Here is a 15,665-nt window from a genome sequence, read left to right on the forward strand (position 1 = left end):
AGACCATTGTTTTTCCTTCATTCTTCATTACTGAAAAGACAGCCCCATTTAAATAAATGTTTATGCTACAGAGAGCAGAGCAGTGAACAACCCCAAATATTTTTCTAAGCACATGTTGGAAAAGTTTGGGCCTCAAAGAGCTGGAGCGTGCCTTTGTGTGTGTGTGTGTGTTGTTATTGGATATTTGACTGGCTGGAAAGGTACAAAATTGAGCAGTCTGCTGTAACTGATGATGTAGCACACACCATCTCTCATGCCAGCGGCTACATGCACTTGGAAGCAGTTTTCTTCTATGTTTTCAAAGACAAATGATGACAAAAGATACAATCTCTATAAATTACCCTAATCAAATCATTCTCTTCAAGAACTCTTGGTTAATCAATTAGTCAGTGCTCGCAGTTCTTATGAATATCACTTCAGAGCCTCCCATTGCGTTGTTCTCCTCCAACAGCAAATATTTAGAGCATTTTATTAGAGAAGAAAAAAAAAACCAAAACCCAACAAATGAAACCAACAGCTTATATAGCAAATAGGCAGAAAACTTCCACAACAATATGGAGTCGATTAACATAAAGTGAACTTTACAGGTATGACTGAGGGAGCAGTTACTTTGTTTGATTGGCTTAGTTACTATTTATCCCAAGGTCTTTTTTGGAGGTCACCTGCCACAAAAGAATGGAAAAGGCCAGCAGACCATCATCTGAGCCCCACACTAATGCTTTTTTTCACACTGCATGCCTCAGGCACAGCTTCTGTGGCACATACTGCAGTGCTGTTCTTTAGCCTTCCCCAAGAAACTTTCTATTCCACACAAAAGCTTTTTCATCTCAGCACTATATTGCTTCTAACTGAGAGGATGCAAAACAATAGAAGACTTCTGTGATTTTCCTTATCAGGAGGCTTTTGGCTTTATCTGGCATTGGGTTCAGGCTTTTTCTGCTTTGGGGTAGGGATTCTTGCTGTTGATTTGTCTTCTCCAATTTCTTTGTGTGAGTTGTCTGGAAAAGGGCAAATCCTGATTCTCCCCTCTAGGTTCCTTGGCTTGCCAGCCTTTTAAAATGTCATTCAAAATCTGTATCTAATATGAGCTTTATGACACTGTCATAAAGGGGGGGAATCAACTCTATTTTCATTTTCAAGAGCTTCAGGATGAACCTTGTTTCATTAATAAATCATGTCATTAACAGGGAAATTTAATTGCAGTGATACTTCATGAATTCACAGTAAAAGCACGCTATATATTAGTGGTTGCCGTATTGACTTCCAGACATAGAAACTCATGTGGACTGTGACAAATTGACAAGTACAACTGCTAGGAAAACCCTTCCAAGATCACGAAAGCAGCTGGAGAGAGAGAGTGATACGTTGAGACCACTTGTTCAAAGCAAAACAGGACCTGGGCTACATCTTTTAAGGAATGCCAGTGAGGCCATTTTCTTACATGACCTCTACTTCACCTCCCTCTTTCCATTTGTAGCGGACATAAGCATCCCAGAATAGGAAGAGCAGCTGTCATTAGCAGCTTTGGCTGGCCCAGGTTGCTCCAGGCCAGAGGTCATGTCCCAAGGCTGGATCAGCTCTACAGCAGGACGGCTTTGCCCTGTGTCTGAGAGGAGGGAGGGAAGAGGGTTCGTTCATGCCCCAGGGCTTGGGCATCTCTCTTCCCATGATGGATTTCCCTCTTCTGAGGCACACTAGGAGCAGAGTGGTCTCTGTAGCCAGTCTCATTTTATTGAAGTGCTGTTCTGCTGGTTGCATCCCTTTCCCACTAGCTCCACAGAAATCCCCATGTGTATCCAGTAATCCAAATGTCCTCTAAAACCTCATATGCACTCCCAGCAAGGGACTGTGAAGGAGAAATAAAGAACAATTCCCAGCTTCAGGGTGGGTTGGTGTCCATGAAATCCCTTGACTCTTGAGCTTACACAGAAGGGAAGACAAAAAGCTACTTCAGCAATTTGCCCCATACACCCATGGCATCAGGAGTAGGGGCCTTACATCTTTCCCCAGCCACATGGAGAGTAGACAAACCCTCTGGGGATGATGAATCATTGACAAGAGGCACAGATGTGCCTTGGGATCCTCCCACTCTACCATTAGCTGCCCAAGAAGTTGATGTGGAGTGTTCAGGTGGAGGAGACAAAAGCCTCCATGCCCTCCTTGGACCAGCTGAAGGCCATTTCCACTTCCTCAGTTCTCTGCAGGGGAGGCCTACAGGATGATCTGAAATTCCTTCCTTTTCCTCATATACAGCCATTTGATACAAGAATCCTGTACCAGGTCAGCAGCAGCAGCATGAGCCTAGGAGAATTAACTGCAAAAGAAAACAACAGTGGGTTTATTATTCTTTGACTGATTATTTTGTATAGGAAATTCTTTGAAAAGTACTGGCCAAATGTGAATTCATGGGACCTGGCTCTCTTCAGCAAGTCAACTACCGCAGACTGATGAAATCAGTAGGTTCCAATTTGTGTAAAAAAATTCAGTCAAAGAAGACATACAAATCTGTTCATTCAAATAACCCTTATACAGCTTGAGCACTGCCAGGTCATGCCATTTCAGGTCTTTTCATTTTAGACCGATTTTGGAATCAAGAGATTATTCAGGAATCAGCTTAAATCATTCCAACCCTCCCCCCCACCCCCAAATATCCAAAATTAAACTCTCCAGAAATAATCCTGTTGACTGCAGAAGAAAATATGAACTGAGTTCATCTTAAAAATGGAGAAACCAAAAGACAAAGTTAAAATTTCTGGCAGTCATTTTTAGCAGTGATGCTGCCTTGTCTTGCTGTAACAAGAATCATGCCTGGAAAATGGGGGAGGCAAATTCCACCCACGGACCAGGGCTGTGAGGCTGGACCTGAGCCTGTTTAGGGTAATGAAATAAAATTTGACTGTAATAAGACTTTTCACAGGGGAAGATTCATTCACATGCTCGTATCCAAACTCTCCTGTGCTTTTCCACGCACACTGAAGTTACAGATGGCATTTGTTCAACAGAAAGAAAAAAGGAAGCGCCTTCAATCAGGCAAACTAATCTGCCCCCCTCTTCATCTCTTGGAAAGGAGCAAGCCAGAGAGCTTGGGCTTTGCTTCAGTGAGTGGATTGCATCAGAAACTCCAACAAGAACTTTCTGAAAAGAAAAAAGTTCCATGAGTCTTGTTTGTTGTCAGTGCCTTCAGGACTAAGCTATGCAAACAAATGCTGTACCACCATCCACAGACAGTGAAAGAGATGCAGTGGTTTCCTAAACAGACTTGTGCAATAAAAAAATGACAGGAGGGAACACAAAGTAGAACCCTGTGCTGCAGAAACCCATCTTGTCTTTTAAGAGCCCATATATGGTGATAACTCTCCTCTTGCTGTTATAAAAGTTCTCAAAACAATCCAATAACAATTTGTCATGTTCATAAATGTTGCAGATCAGAGAGGAGCAAGAAGGGTGTTTTCCCAGGGTTTTCAGGATTTTTGCTGAGGCATCAGCCATACTTCTCCTTTACATAGAGGTGTCTGTGTCCCAAGGACTGACAGTAGCAGTTCTGATCAGTGAATTTCTCTCTCTCTCCCTCTCTCTCTCCTTTCCAAGTTGCCCCTGGAGATCATGGTCTTTGAATATTTTCAAAGTGGAGAAACATACACCAGAGTGGTATGTTGTTACAGGCATTCATGAAGAATTCATCAAGAGAACATTTGCAGAGAGATTTGTGCAGGCAGGACTGTGAAGAGGTGTGATAAGCCTACAGGGTAGGTTACACTAATATTTATACTATGCATTTAATACTTTTGTCAGCCTCTACAAAGGCACTGCAAACTTCTCTGAATCTGACTCTGCTGCTGTTCATCACACCAAATGTTGCTGCTGCCACTATATTCCTTTTTATTTGCTGTGTGGGAGCCATCTCCTTTTGTTTGTGGAAATCAGTGCTTCATACCAAAGCTGCCTCCAGAAGAAAGCCAAGGCTGTACAAAAGGATCTTAGTAAACTGCTTCCCTAAGAAAACGTGAGTTAAGGTCCCAGTAATGAATACATTTATTGGGTAGACAGTAAAAAGTACTGGAGAGTTAAAAATAAATTCTGCATTATTTAAACTTAATTTATGAGCAGGAAAATAAGCCCTCTCTTCTACTATTAATGTTTTTTATCTGGGCCATCAAATGTCACACCCTGCTGATTTTGGATGTAAGGTCACTGGAAACAACATATCAGTGGTGTCAGCAATACAAATCAACTGAAATTCCCCTAAAAATAAAAATGTCAGGGGTAAAATAATAGGCAATAGTTATTTCATGGTATGAAAGGCTTGTAATATATCATGAGTTCACCTTCTTCTATCTTTATAATATATCACTTTGAACGTTAAGTATACCTCCATTTCATATATTTTAAATATAGATAATGTATCTAGCTAAAAACAATACTCTCAGAGAAAAGTGCACCAAAATGATTGTTTAGGTTTGCATCCATCCACTTTTTGAAATGTCTCCTAATTTATAGTAAATGATGAAGCAATAGCCCTGTCTATAAAAGGCAGTGTGGTGAACCAGCTTTCTAAGAACATTTCTATGTGAAAGGAATATGGAAATATAAAATTGATCTGGGCTAATGATTTTAGCAAGAAGTAGAAAAAGAGGAGCCCTTCACTCTGCCTGACCCTTCATTCAGCCCATGAAGACAAGACCCTGACTAAACCAAGCATTGCAGGAAGCACTAACAAATGCCAGTAGAAAGGCAACAAGCAGAACATATTTATGAAAGTGCCACCTTTGAAGTTTCTGTGTAGATGAAGACATCTGTGTATGTTAAATTGTCTTTAGTACAAGTGGGGGTTTCCTTGGGCCATTTGTGACTGTTATTAAATGGCTACCAGAAAACAGGTTACTGATTTGGCTTGGATCACCATGCTGAATTATAACTGAACACACTTAATGTCACACTGCACTGCATGTGGCACACACACAGAGAGAAACAGGCACCACAAAACCCATGTCATATGGATGTAGCAACATGAATCTGCACACCCAGGTCAGATGCAGTTGGGTTTGTGATTACCAGCCTGCCAGTGCCTGGACCTTTTGTGTTTACATATAATGAGGAAAAGATTGGGCACAGACTAGGTCAGCGCTGTCCCATCACTTACCTCTAACACATCCATGGAGTTTCCAGGACTGCAAACCTCTCATGGTCCCTGAGCACTCTTTCTGGGAGTTCAAGTCCTTGGTCCAGTGACCCTTGTAAGAGCAGGAGCCTGGAGCCCTGGTACCCATCCCCAGCACGATATCTTTCGATGCTCACCCATTGCTACCCAATGAACAGAGAGAACATCTTCTTTCCCAGAGTGGGACTGTAGGCTGACTTATCCAGCTTCTCCCTGCTTTTATCAAACTTGTGACTCCACTCCATTCTTCCCCTCTGACAGGGGTTCTTTTGTCTGATTTGTGTGTGCTACTTCCATTTCATCCTGACTTCAGGAAAGAGAAGGAAGTGCCTTCACTGACAGAACATAGCTACAGAATTTTGTGTCTCCGTTGTGCCCAGTCTGCCAGAGATGGGAAACAGCCCTACCACAGGTTGCCCTGTGGTCACACAGAGGAAGTGCACTGCTATTTGGGACGGCTTTTAAATCATTTGGTGTCAGCCAGAATCCTTTTTTCCTTACAACAACCTTTGTATGTTTGGGTGATGTTTGTAGCAGGTGTACGATGTGAGGTATTGCTGTTGCTGAGGTGACAGTCAGGATGGCAAAGAAAGGCAACAAGAAAAAGTTGTTTTTACAAGACATGATGAGATGAAATCCTTTTAGGATGGGATGAATATCAGAAGATAAGGCAGAAATGATCTTAGAAGCTTTCATTTTGAAATGAGAAAGAAAACTCATAGGCCTATGGGAAGGTAAGGTACTTATAAAATGGAAAAAAACAACACTGCAATTAGTATAAACACTTCCTGTAAAAAAGAGCTATGACTGTTGTTAGAAAACATTTTTGAGAGATTCTCATGGCGTGTCTCTCATAAAGTTTCCTCAGGGTCCTTTCCTAGACAAGGCAGCACACTCAACCATCACATCCTCTTGCAATAGCACCCCACTTTCTGCTCAGGTTACAGTTGTGGGCACCCAATGCTACACAAATGCTCGACACACAGATGTGCTGGTGGTTAAACAGGAGGAGACAACTCAGATAGGTGAAACCTTGTAAGATAAGGATAAATCATATCAACCAGTCCCCACACATGTTGTTCTTGCAGGACTGATGCATCACCACACCACTGCACAAGCCCAAAGGTTTATCACCTGGAAAAGTTGGGAAAGGGGGATGCAGCCTTGAAGGTGGGAGAGATGTTAGCAGGAAGGTGACAGTTCATTTCTGCTGTAGATGAAGCCTAAGATGCTGCAATACTTTTCTTAGAGAGTTTGGAAGCACTTTGGAAGTGATAAGAGAACAGCTTTCCTGCCTATGTGTTGTGAGAAAAATTACCACAGATACATGATTCCTGGGCAGCAGTTTTGCTATTCCTGCCAGCATTTTTCTGTTTTGAGTCAGCAGTTTTCTCTGACAAGAGATCTTGGGTTTCACAGGAGTGGCACATTCTAGCTTGAGCCAATAAGCTGCAGTCCTGAAAAGAGAGATCCTGAAAACACTTTAAATTTTTTATCGTTCATGCCACATAAGAATCAAGACACTGACTTTGATGAATTGTGAGAATCATCCTTTTCATCCTCTGCAGCACTGCCAAAATATTGTCCTCAGCATGGCAGAAGTGAAATATATCTGATGAACGTAGCTTCACTGTGTTAGGAACTCTCTGCTGCTCCTTGCTATGAAGGACTTCCCCATGTCTGGCTTGGATTCTGGTTCTGCCTCTTTCCTGCATTAACCACTGTGATCTCATCAGGAAAGCTGATCCATGAAGCTGAGGTTACAGTGAATGTTGCTTAACCTAATAGCTGGTCTGACAAGTTTTTAAATGTCTTTTAATATTTTCTCTCCTGCTGTGTTTTCATTCACAGCGTGCTAGTAGCAGCTGAGTAGCAGCAGCCACAGAGGAAGGAGTGAAACCTGTATTTTCCTTCTGTGCAGTATACCAACACATTTAAACTCCAGAGGAAACTGTGAGACAGTCTTGTTTACACTGCTTGACCTGCAAACAAATCCTTTCCCCATTCTTTTAGCTGTAAGACATTTGAAAATCTATTTATGGCACAACACCTGAGGTTACCCATGCTGGGAGAAAAAAATCCTTTATTTATCTACAGTAGGTACAAGAACACTGCAGAAAGACAAGGTCCAAGCTGCTCCACAAATACCTATCAGCCTTGACCTGCAGAAACCAATCATGGGCCTGTTCTGTTGTTTGTGTGATAGAAACCCAGTGCCTCTTCCCTGGACTAAGTAAACTGAGATGACTCAACTGACTTCACTTGGTAATTCTCTCAGCAATCTGATTAAAATGATTAATGGTCATTCTGACCAATGCTGGATTTAATTCAAGGTCACTGAAAAAAAAAAAAAAAAGATAAAAGGTCACTTTGCTGACCAACCTCTCTACTTAATAATCTATGGATTTTTGTTATTAAAGGAATTAATCTGATAGTGCTTCCATACACAGTACATTAATTATTTACACATTTGATACACAATGACTTCATACAAAGATTAAGATTGGGTCCTAAATTGCTGACATGGGACACAGAGATTGAGTCCTATGATGAGCCTCATCTAGATTGACACAGCTGAATAGAAATTTAAAAATGTGGGTTTAAATGTGCACTGAGCCTGCTACTGTATACAGCCAGACCAACTTACACCAAATGTTGCATGTACTGGGTAGACTGAAGTCCAAAAATAAATCTTGCCTTGAGAAAACACTTAGCTTTTGTCACATATTTATTGGAGTATCTGTTTTCAGGAAGGTTTAGCCCACCGTCCTTCATTTTGAGATTTGAAGTGACAGATACTTGAAACAAATACTGATACAGCAATTTTATTCAGTCTCTGGAAGTTTGAGAGAAACATTCTCAGCCTTAAGGCACTGAATTTCAGTCAGAAGTAATTTCTAATGTTGCTTCTTCCTATTACTTGTAAATTCAATATAATTAGAGGCATGTTCAGTTCAATACCAATTTGAGCTATTGTCCAGGGTTTTTTTCAGTTTGTTGCTTTTTCAAAGCACTTTATTAAAAACTTGTTTTGCTGTCACATGTTTTAAAGGGAAACGATATCTCACAACTAATCATTTATTAAGATAATGCAACCACACAATGCAGAAAACAACAATATAACCTCACTAGAAACAGATGGAGAGTGAGAAATAACCTTTGCTTGGTTGCACATTAATATTTTGAACTTATATTTGAAATATGTATTAGCTGCATGTTCATCCCAGGAGTGATAAATACAACATTAGACTGAAAAACAATTATTTTCCTTGCTTTTGGGCATGCAGTACCTTATTACCTAGACTCACTATTGTTTCAAATAATGCCTTCTAAATTTTCACATGCTTTGCACTTCTCATAAAATCCTATAATGAGAGACAGGAAACCTGAGCAAAATGTGAAAGTCATTTCCCCGTGTTACTGCTATTTTGTTCTTTTCTTTCTACTGCCTCACTAGGCCAGTTCTCAGAAATGACACAGCAGAGACCAGAGGTTCCCATTTTTAGTGTTGGATGAAGGGTAAGAACAATCTTTCAAAACTGCAGTGCCTGCCCAATACAGCATCCTTTGATGTTGAGGGGTGGTTCTACATGGATTAGGGAGAAAAGAAGCATTCATGTATTTTTCCTGGGAATCCCACAATGCCCACATTAGGAGCCAAGCTTGGAATCTGTATCTCCTGTGTCTCAGGGCCTGGGGCTGTAGCAGGTAGCTGGGACACTACTGACAGGACTGTTCTGATTGTTTGGCACAGCCATGATGAAAAAAAATGAGTGGGGATTGTCAACAAATCCCCAAAAGTAATGTTAAAAACAGCCTGATTCATGTTTACAGCTCCCAAAGGATGAGTCTGAAACACAGAGAGCTCTGGAATGAGTTTGGGCACGTAAGGGCAAAAGTATCCCCAAAAGTGATGAGTGGACCTTGGTGCAAGTTTTCCATGGAAGAAGTGCTGTTCCTATCAAGTCTTGTTGGATTTGTGCCAGCACCATGACAGCTTCTAACTGGAAACCAAAGGAGAGGAAAACCTCTCTGTGGTATAGCTACACACTCCTAATGGCACAGCAGCAGGTAAGAAAACCCATCCTCAGAGCACTCTTGCAGACCCTCAGGTTTCCCAGCACATCTCTCAGCAGTGAGAGCCTAGCAATGGCTCATTCCTGCTCACTGTCTGGGGGATTTGTGTGCCATAAGTGCAGGTCAACAAGAGAAAAAAATGAGTCTTCCAGTAAGCAGCAATAAAGGGAAAGTCTCTGAAGTGCAGTCTCAGAAAGACAGTCTCCTAGGCAGTCTTTAACAGTATTAAATGACTATATAGTTATTATTTATTCATTTCACTCTTCCTACAGGCAGCATCCCTCAAAGATAAGTATTCACCTATCTATATGTGTATGAAAGCTTTTTGTCTTTGTTTTTCATATGCTTTGTCCTTTTTGTCTTTGTTTTTCATATGCTTTGTCCTTTGCTTATTTTCTTTACCATTCTACTTTTTTCCAGATGAACCCAGGCTGGTGCTCTGGAGAACTAGATAAGAATGGCAAAATTTGATAACAAAGGGATGAAAACACAAAGCCTGAAGAGATGTGAACACAAGGATGCTGATCTCAACCAGCTCTGATTGTACATTTTGGGCAAACAGTAGCATACAGAGGACTTGTACTGAAGCTTTGGGATTTTCAGATGCTCTTAGCTGCCCAAAACTCACTGACTTTTGACTACAGTTTTTGCTGTTTAGTATTTTATTGGCATGTAAATATCCAGCAGATATATACATGACTTTCAGTCCAAAAAAGGGATCTCAAGCAAGCTCTTAGTGGTCCCTGTGTCAGTTGAGCTTGTTGGGGTGGGGAACCAGTGTTTGCCATACCTAGTGGTTCATAAATCCAAGTTATTTCCAAATTATTAACCAGATATTTCACTTGGCCTCTCCAAATTTTTAAAAAGCCTTCGTGCAGTGGTAAAACACAGTGACCCAGAGGTGAGAGTCTTGAGCTCTTGTTGCTCTCAGCATGTCTCTCCCATCCAGGGAGAACAGCAGTCTGCCAATCAAGCAATCCAGCACTTCTCTCAGACTCAGACATGTCCCTGAGAGGACTAAAAGGGTTGACAGGACAGTGCTAAAGGCATTTCTGCAAGAGTAGTTACTACTTGAGTCTTTTGGAAACCACAGCACACAGATAAATCAATCACAGACTAACCACAGCTGGCAGTAGATACATTCACACCTCATGAATGCAAGTGAATTGTCTTCTTGTTTTGTAATTCAGTTGTTTAGTCCCAAGATCAGTTTGCCAGTTTGAATCAGAGCAGATTTCTGTAACTCAGCACTGCGTGTCTCAGCTCGAGTGAAACAAATGCTCCAGTCTTCTTTGAACTTCTGAGTATTTTGACCTTCAGAACTTGTACCATGAATTTTTCAATTAACTAGCTCATAATTAAATCAACTGATTAAATAAAGTTTTAGTTGATAAAGTACCGCTATGCATTCAGATGGCACAGGAGTTTTAATGATATGTAGATTGTCCCTAAGAACAGCTCAGAAAGAGAATCCATCCTCCTACACAGCTTCATGGGTCCCTCCTGACCACGCAGCCCCCTCGCTGCCCAGGCAGCCCACAAAAATGAAGCACAGTAGCACAGGAGACAAGGATTCGAGGCACTTTATCTCTGCCCTTGACTCCACACTCCTGCTGGCCACACCATTTCTGATCCAAGCTGGGATGTCACTGGCCTTCTTGGCACTTGGGCACATGTGCAGCTGCTGTCAACCATCAGGCCCCTCTGCAGCCCCTCTGCCCCAGCCTGTAAATGCATAGGGTAGTTGTGACCCAGGGTCAGGGCCCAGCACTTAGATGCCCTCTGCTGTTTTTTTATTTGCCTTTTGAGCAAGAGATGCTGGTTTCTGCATAAACAGACAGCTTGCCTAAATTATTACAGATCCCATGAATTGCTCTCTTTAATGGCAGCAACCTCCAGAGTACTCAGTCTTGGACCATCACTGGACACAGACAGCAGATGACATAGGGTGGGAGTTTTCCATGTAATTTTTGCAGGTGTATCGAGACCAGGCCACCCTGGCCCTCACTTGTGCAAAAAGAGTTTTCCATTGCATGTGAACTTCAGCTGGCTTGGAATCACTACCAGACTGCACCAGGAAAAGCTGCTTGACTTAGAGGTGTCATTTGATGTATCCTTTCCCATCCATTAAAGGTCAGCACCATGACAGAACACAACAGAAAACATATTCTTGAACAATAGAAACAAACTACTCAGTATTTTTCTAATAGCTTTTTTGGCCATTTCCTCAATGCAAATCTTTCCTTCAAACGTAGGGCTCGGTACAATAAGCCATATGAAACCATACCTACTGCTCAGAGTCTAAATTTAGATTCTCCTCAGAACTGAAACTACACTAGAGAAAAAAGCATTTAACAATGGTCTTTATTTAATTTGACATATCCCTCTTCAAACACTTCCCTTGCAAAATCCTTTTGTGCTCTTTTAAGTAGGACAATTTCTTTTCTTCATGTAATTCAAGCGTGGCATAAAGTGAGAACTACCCATTTAGAAATACACACATGCACAAGTAGAAAGATAAGCAAAAGCAAGTCTCAAATAACCAAACTGCTTATTGTTGCAAGTGGAGAGAAAGAGGGAAGAGGGAAGAAGAGGAAGGAACGTAAAAATAGTAGAAAGAAAACACAAAAGGAAAGGAAAAAGTTGCACAACATTTTGCTGACTCTTCTTAAGATGCATGTAATATTTACCTTATTGTCAATATTTTGACACTGTCACTTCAAGTGATGACGATTAGTTTGGTTTTTGGGGGGTAGATCTGTCCTCTTACATGCATGACTTCTGTCACATTTCTCCTGTGTTTGGTTTCATTTTTGTAGAAATATACAAGTGGGAGCAGGATTCGCTGCTACTTCTACCCAAAATAATAGCCTCAATTTTTGGACATGAGACCTCACTCCTCTACTGTGCACTGTAGTAATGCTGGCAACAGACAATAGGCTCAGAGGAATCAAAACCAGGATTCTTAGAATCAAGCAAATGTGCTTAATAACAGAAGGCAACCTAAACCCATAAAAGAATTCATACCCTGAAACGGCACTAAGCGGAATATTTTTTAAAACATTTTCAAGATGTATTACTAGATTTTTTAATTCCTCATCTGTGCCTATAACACATTTGTTTGATTTAGTGTCTAAAATAAAGTTTTACTACTTTTTATTCATGCCAGCACTAAAACAATTAGCACAGCAAAGGGAAAGTGTATGAAACCACTCACCAACACATCTCTGAAGGGCACTCCCAGCTGAGTGATCCAGTTTTGCCCTTGGCTTCATGACTGCAGTTCTGTGGGTAAATGTCTCCTACTTGCAGGAGAGGGGATGCATTTTTGGTCTGTGCTAGGAGAAAGAGACCACAGATCGATTTTCTGGCAGGTTGGGATTGGGATATTGTGATATGAGTGGATCTTAGGTGGTTGTTTAAACAAGTGATGAAAACAAGAGATGTCAGACACCACACAAGTCCTGAGCAAGATACTCAAAAGACAGATCATTAGATCATAGTGCATGTGGAAAGTGAGACCAAGGAATCAAAAAATGAGGAAAAGATCAGTTAATAGAGAAGCAAAGAGACACAGGATTGCCCTACTGGAAAAGGGAGGAGTACAAATAGAAAAGTTATGAGAGCAGCCCAAATAGACTGGAGAAATTCAGAAGACCATGGTCAAAATCAGATTTTGACAAAAGAATGGCTACTGGCAGCAGGCACAAGGGTGTGCAGTAGGGCTGGACAAGATCCTGATTGGAAAGAAGGACAACTGACCAGCTGTCCTTCACAACACTGTCACTGCCACATTAGAGGTGATCAGGGATGGCCTCCAGGTGAAAATGCAGAAATGAATGAAGTTACAGGAGTTCTTCAGTAGGCAAAGAGCAAAGGCAGGACTCAAGAGGTAGGATAAGCTTGTGGGCCAGTACTATGAACAAGGTCCTGGGAGGTGTGAGCCCCCAAAAAGGGATTCACATTGTGAGGACTATTCTCAGGAAAGAACTCCCTGTGGAGAACTCTTAGGATTGCAGTTGCATGACTGATGAAAGCTTTAAACATGAAACAAAAGGGAGAGGGTTGGGATATTCAGTCTCCATGCCTGATTCTAATGCAAGGCAAAAAAAGGAAAATCAGATAAATGAGATTATTGTAATGGGTAATAGGACACAGAAGGGGAGAGGAATAGGCAGCAAGAGAATACGGGAATAATATTGAAGAGAAGAATAAATGTTTGTGTGATACATTTAATGAAATTTGCTATTTAAAACTGGATTAAAACAGAAAAAATCAAGAGAAATGCTGTGCATTAAGACCAGATACATATAGGAATGAGAATCTCTGGTGCAGAACAAAAGAAAAGGATATTACAAGAACAATAGAAACACATTGGAATAGTAATTTTGCCTCAAACACAGGCATTGAAAGATATGCATTATTTAAAAAAGAAGAAAAGGTAAAAGGCACTGAGGTAGCAATGCTCATTAACTGATGAAGCAGACTGAAAAGAAATAAGAATTGATTGCTTCAGTAAAACCCAGAAATGGGCTGAGTCAAAAATCACTTTTAGAAAGCCTGAAAAAGACAATCTGTGGGAATTAAAATCGTGCCTGCCACTCCCTTTAATGGCTGGCTTTTTTATGGCTGGAGATCAGCATCTTGCTCCCAGAAACTAAGGAAACACACATCATTAGAAGAATTTCAAATTCACCCTGCAGTAAGCAATGCTTCCAAATACAGTAGGACAAACTATCCTTGCATGAAAGGGACACATTTCTACAGCAAGTAGTCCCTGGCTCTAGAGAAACTTCACATCAGCCACAGTTCTGATAAGCACCAAACCACTTCTAGCTAGCTGCTTGCAGCATAGAAGTTTGGTCTAAATTACCATGAGTTGATTCAATCTTAGATAAGCAGAAGGACAAAAAACAGGCCTAGACCCATGATCTATGATTTTGAACACAAAATGTCCATCAAGATGGAAGGTAAAATCTAAAGACCTCTAGAATCTGAAAGTAGCAAGGATTTGACCTCAAAGGTGCAAAAGATACCAATGAATTTGCAACCCTATCCCACCCTTGCTATATACAGCAAGGGGGAAAATCATTGTTGAGGAGGACAAATACTCCCTCACAAAAAGGGATGAGAAAAGACACCAAAAGAAAGAAATGATCAGTAAAGAAAAACTTATTTAATGTCAAAAGTGCAAGGCAGAAGTACAGATGAGTAAGACTCTCTGTGGGACATCCTGCCAGAGAAACACACAGTACATATGCATCAAAATAAATTAATGCCTGGACAAACAAATACAAATATTGCTGTTGGGGTGTTTTTCACTGGCCCTCTATTCCAGCAATCCCCATGTAACTCAAATTTACTAAGATCTGCTCAGCAAAAAGCAGATATCCCCTTCCAAGACAGTCTGCAGCTGGCTTCTGCTGGAAAGATCTGCACAGTCCATGAGCCTACCCTGTCCCATGTCCCTGCAAAGGAGTTAAGCATATCTGTTTTACTTTGCATGGCATTGCAGGTGAGGAGGTGCTTAGTGCCACATCTCCAGTGGGCATTTACTTATCCAGATGTCAACAGCACCACAAACCATCTGACCATTCCAAGCTAATTTTGACTACAGGATCTGCATAAGTTTTTATATATTTTCCGTAGTGGCTCTTAGATGGCCTTGCAGAGAGTAGACTTGGCAGAAGTGGGTGAGGAGCAATACACAAGTAAAGAAAGATGAAGAAATGTGTATATTGATTACCTCAGTAAAGGCATGTAGTGATAGGACAAAGGGCAATGGCTTTAGGCTGAAAGAGGGTAGGTTTAGATTAGATATTAGAAAGAAATTCTTTACTATGAGGGTGGTAAGGCAATGGATCAGGTTGCCCAGAGACTCTGGATGTCTCATTCCTGGAAATGTTCAAGGCCAGGTTGGATGGGACTGTAAGCAACCTAGTCTTAACAGGAGGTATCCCTTCCCACTGCAGAGAGGTTGAAACAAGATATCTTTAATGTCCCTTCCAACTCAAACCATTCAATGATGCATAGAAAAAGTATTAATTTGAAGCTGGCCTTTGCAGAACAAATATCATGCAAACAGGAAGAGACAGCACAAATTTCTCAGAACACCATCCCAGTACTGCTCTGTGAGTGCAGACAGGAGAAATGACACGCACTGAGAGTGACCATTAGCCCCTGTAGTCTTTTGGGGCAGGGATGGTGCTTACACTGGGTTTGTACTGTGTCTAAAGGAAGGAGGCATAGAGCTTTGACTCAGATTTCTGAATGTGACTGGAATAAGTACAGATTTTTTTTTAAAGCACAGTTTTGGGCCTCAACTGCTTTTCACACCAAGCACAACAATGTGTAAGACCAGCTGTCTCTATCACTGTGGAATGCAGGGTGCATTCAGACTTCCTCCTGGGAATACAGAATCCATGGCCAA

At 41.2% G+C, this 15,665-nt stretch overlaps 1 long non-coding RNA gene across 5 annotated transcripts in view; it reads right to left on the reverse strand.

Moving 5' to 3' along the window:
• Positions 1 to 455: 455 nt before the first annotated feature.
• LOC108961493 (uncharacterized) overlaps positions 456 to 15,665 on the reverse strand; it is a 30,960-nt gene continuing 15,750 nt past the window's right edge. For all 5 annotated transcript variants that reach the window (XR_007776724.1, XR_007776726.1, XR_007776727.1 and 2 more), the window contains one exon: positions 456 to 2,314. This is a non-coding gene — a long non-coding RNA (uncharacterized LOC108961493). The remainder of the gene's footprint in view (positions 2,315 to 15,665) is intronic.

The sequence above is a fragment of the Serinus canaria genome, chromosome 2 (assembly GCF_022539315.1).
Source record: "Serinus canaria isolate serCan28SL12 chromosome 2, serCan2020, whole genome shotgun sequence".
NCBI lineage: Eukaryota > Metazoa > Chordata > Aves > Passeriformes > Fringillidae > Serinus > Serinus canaria.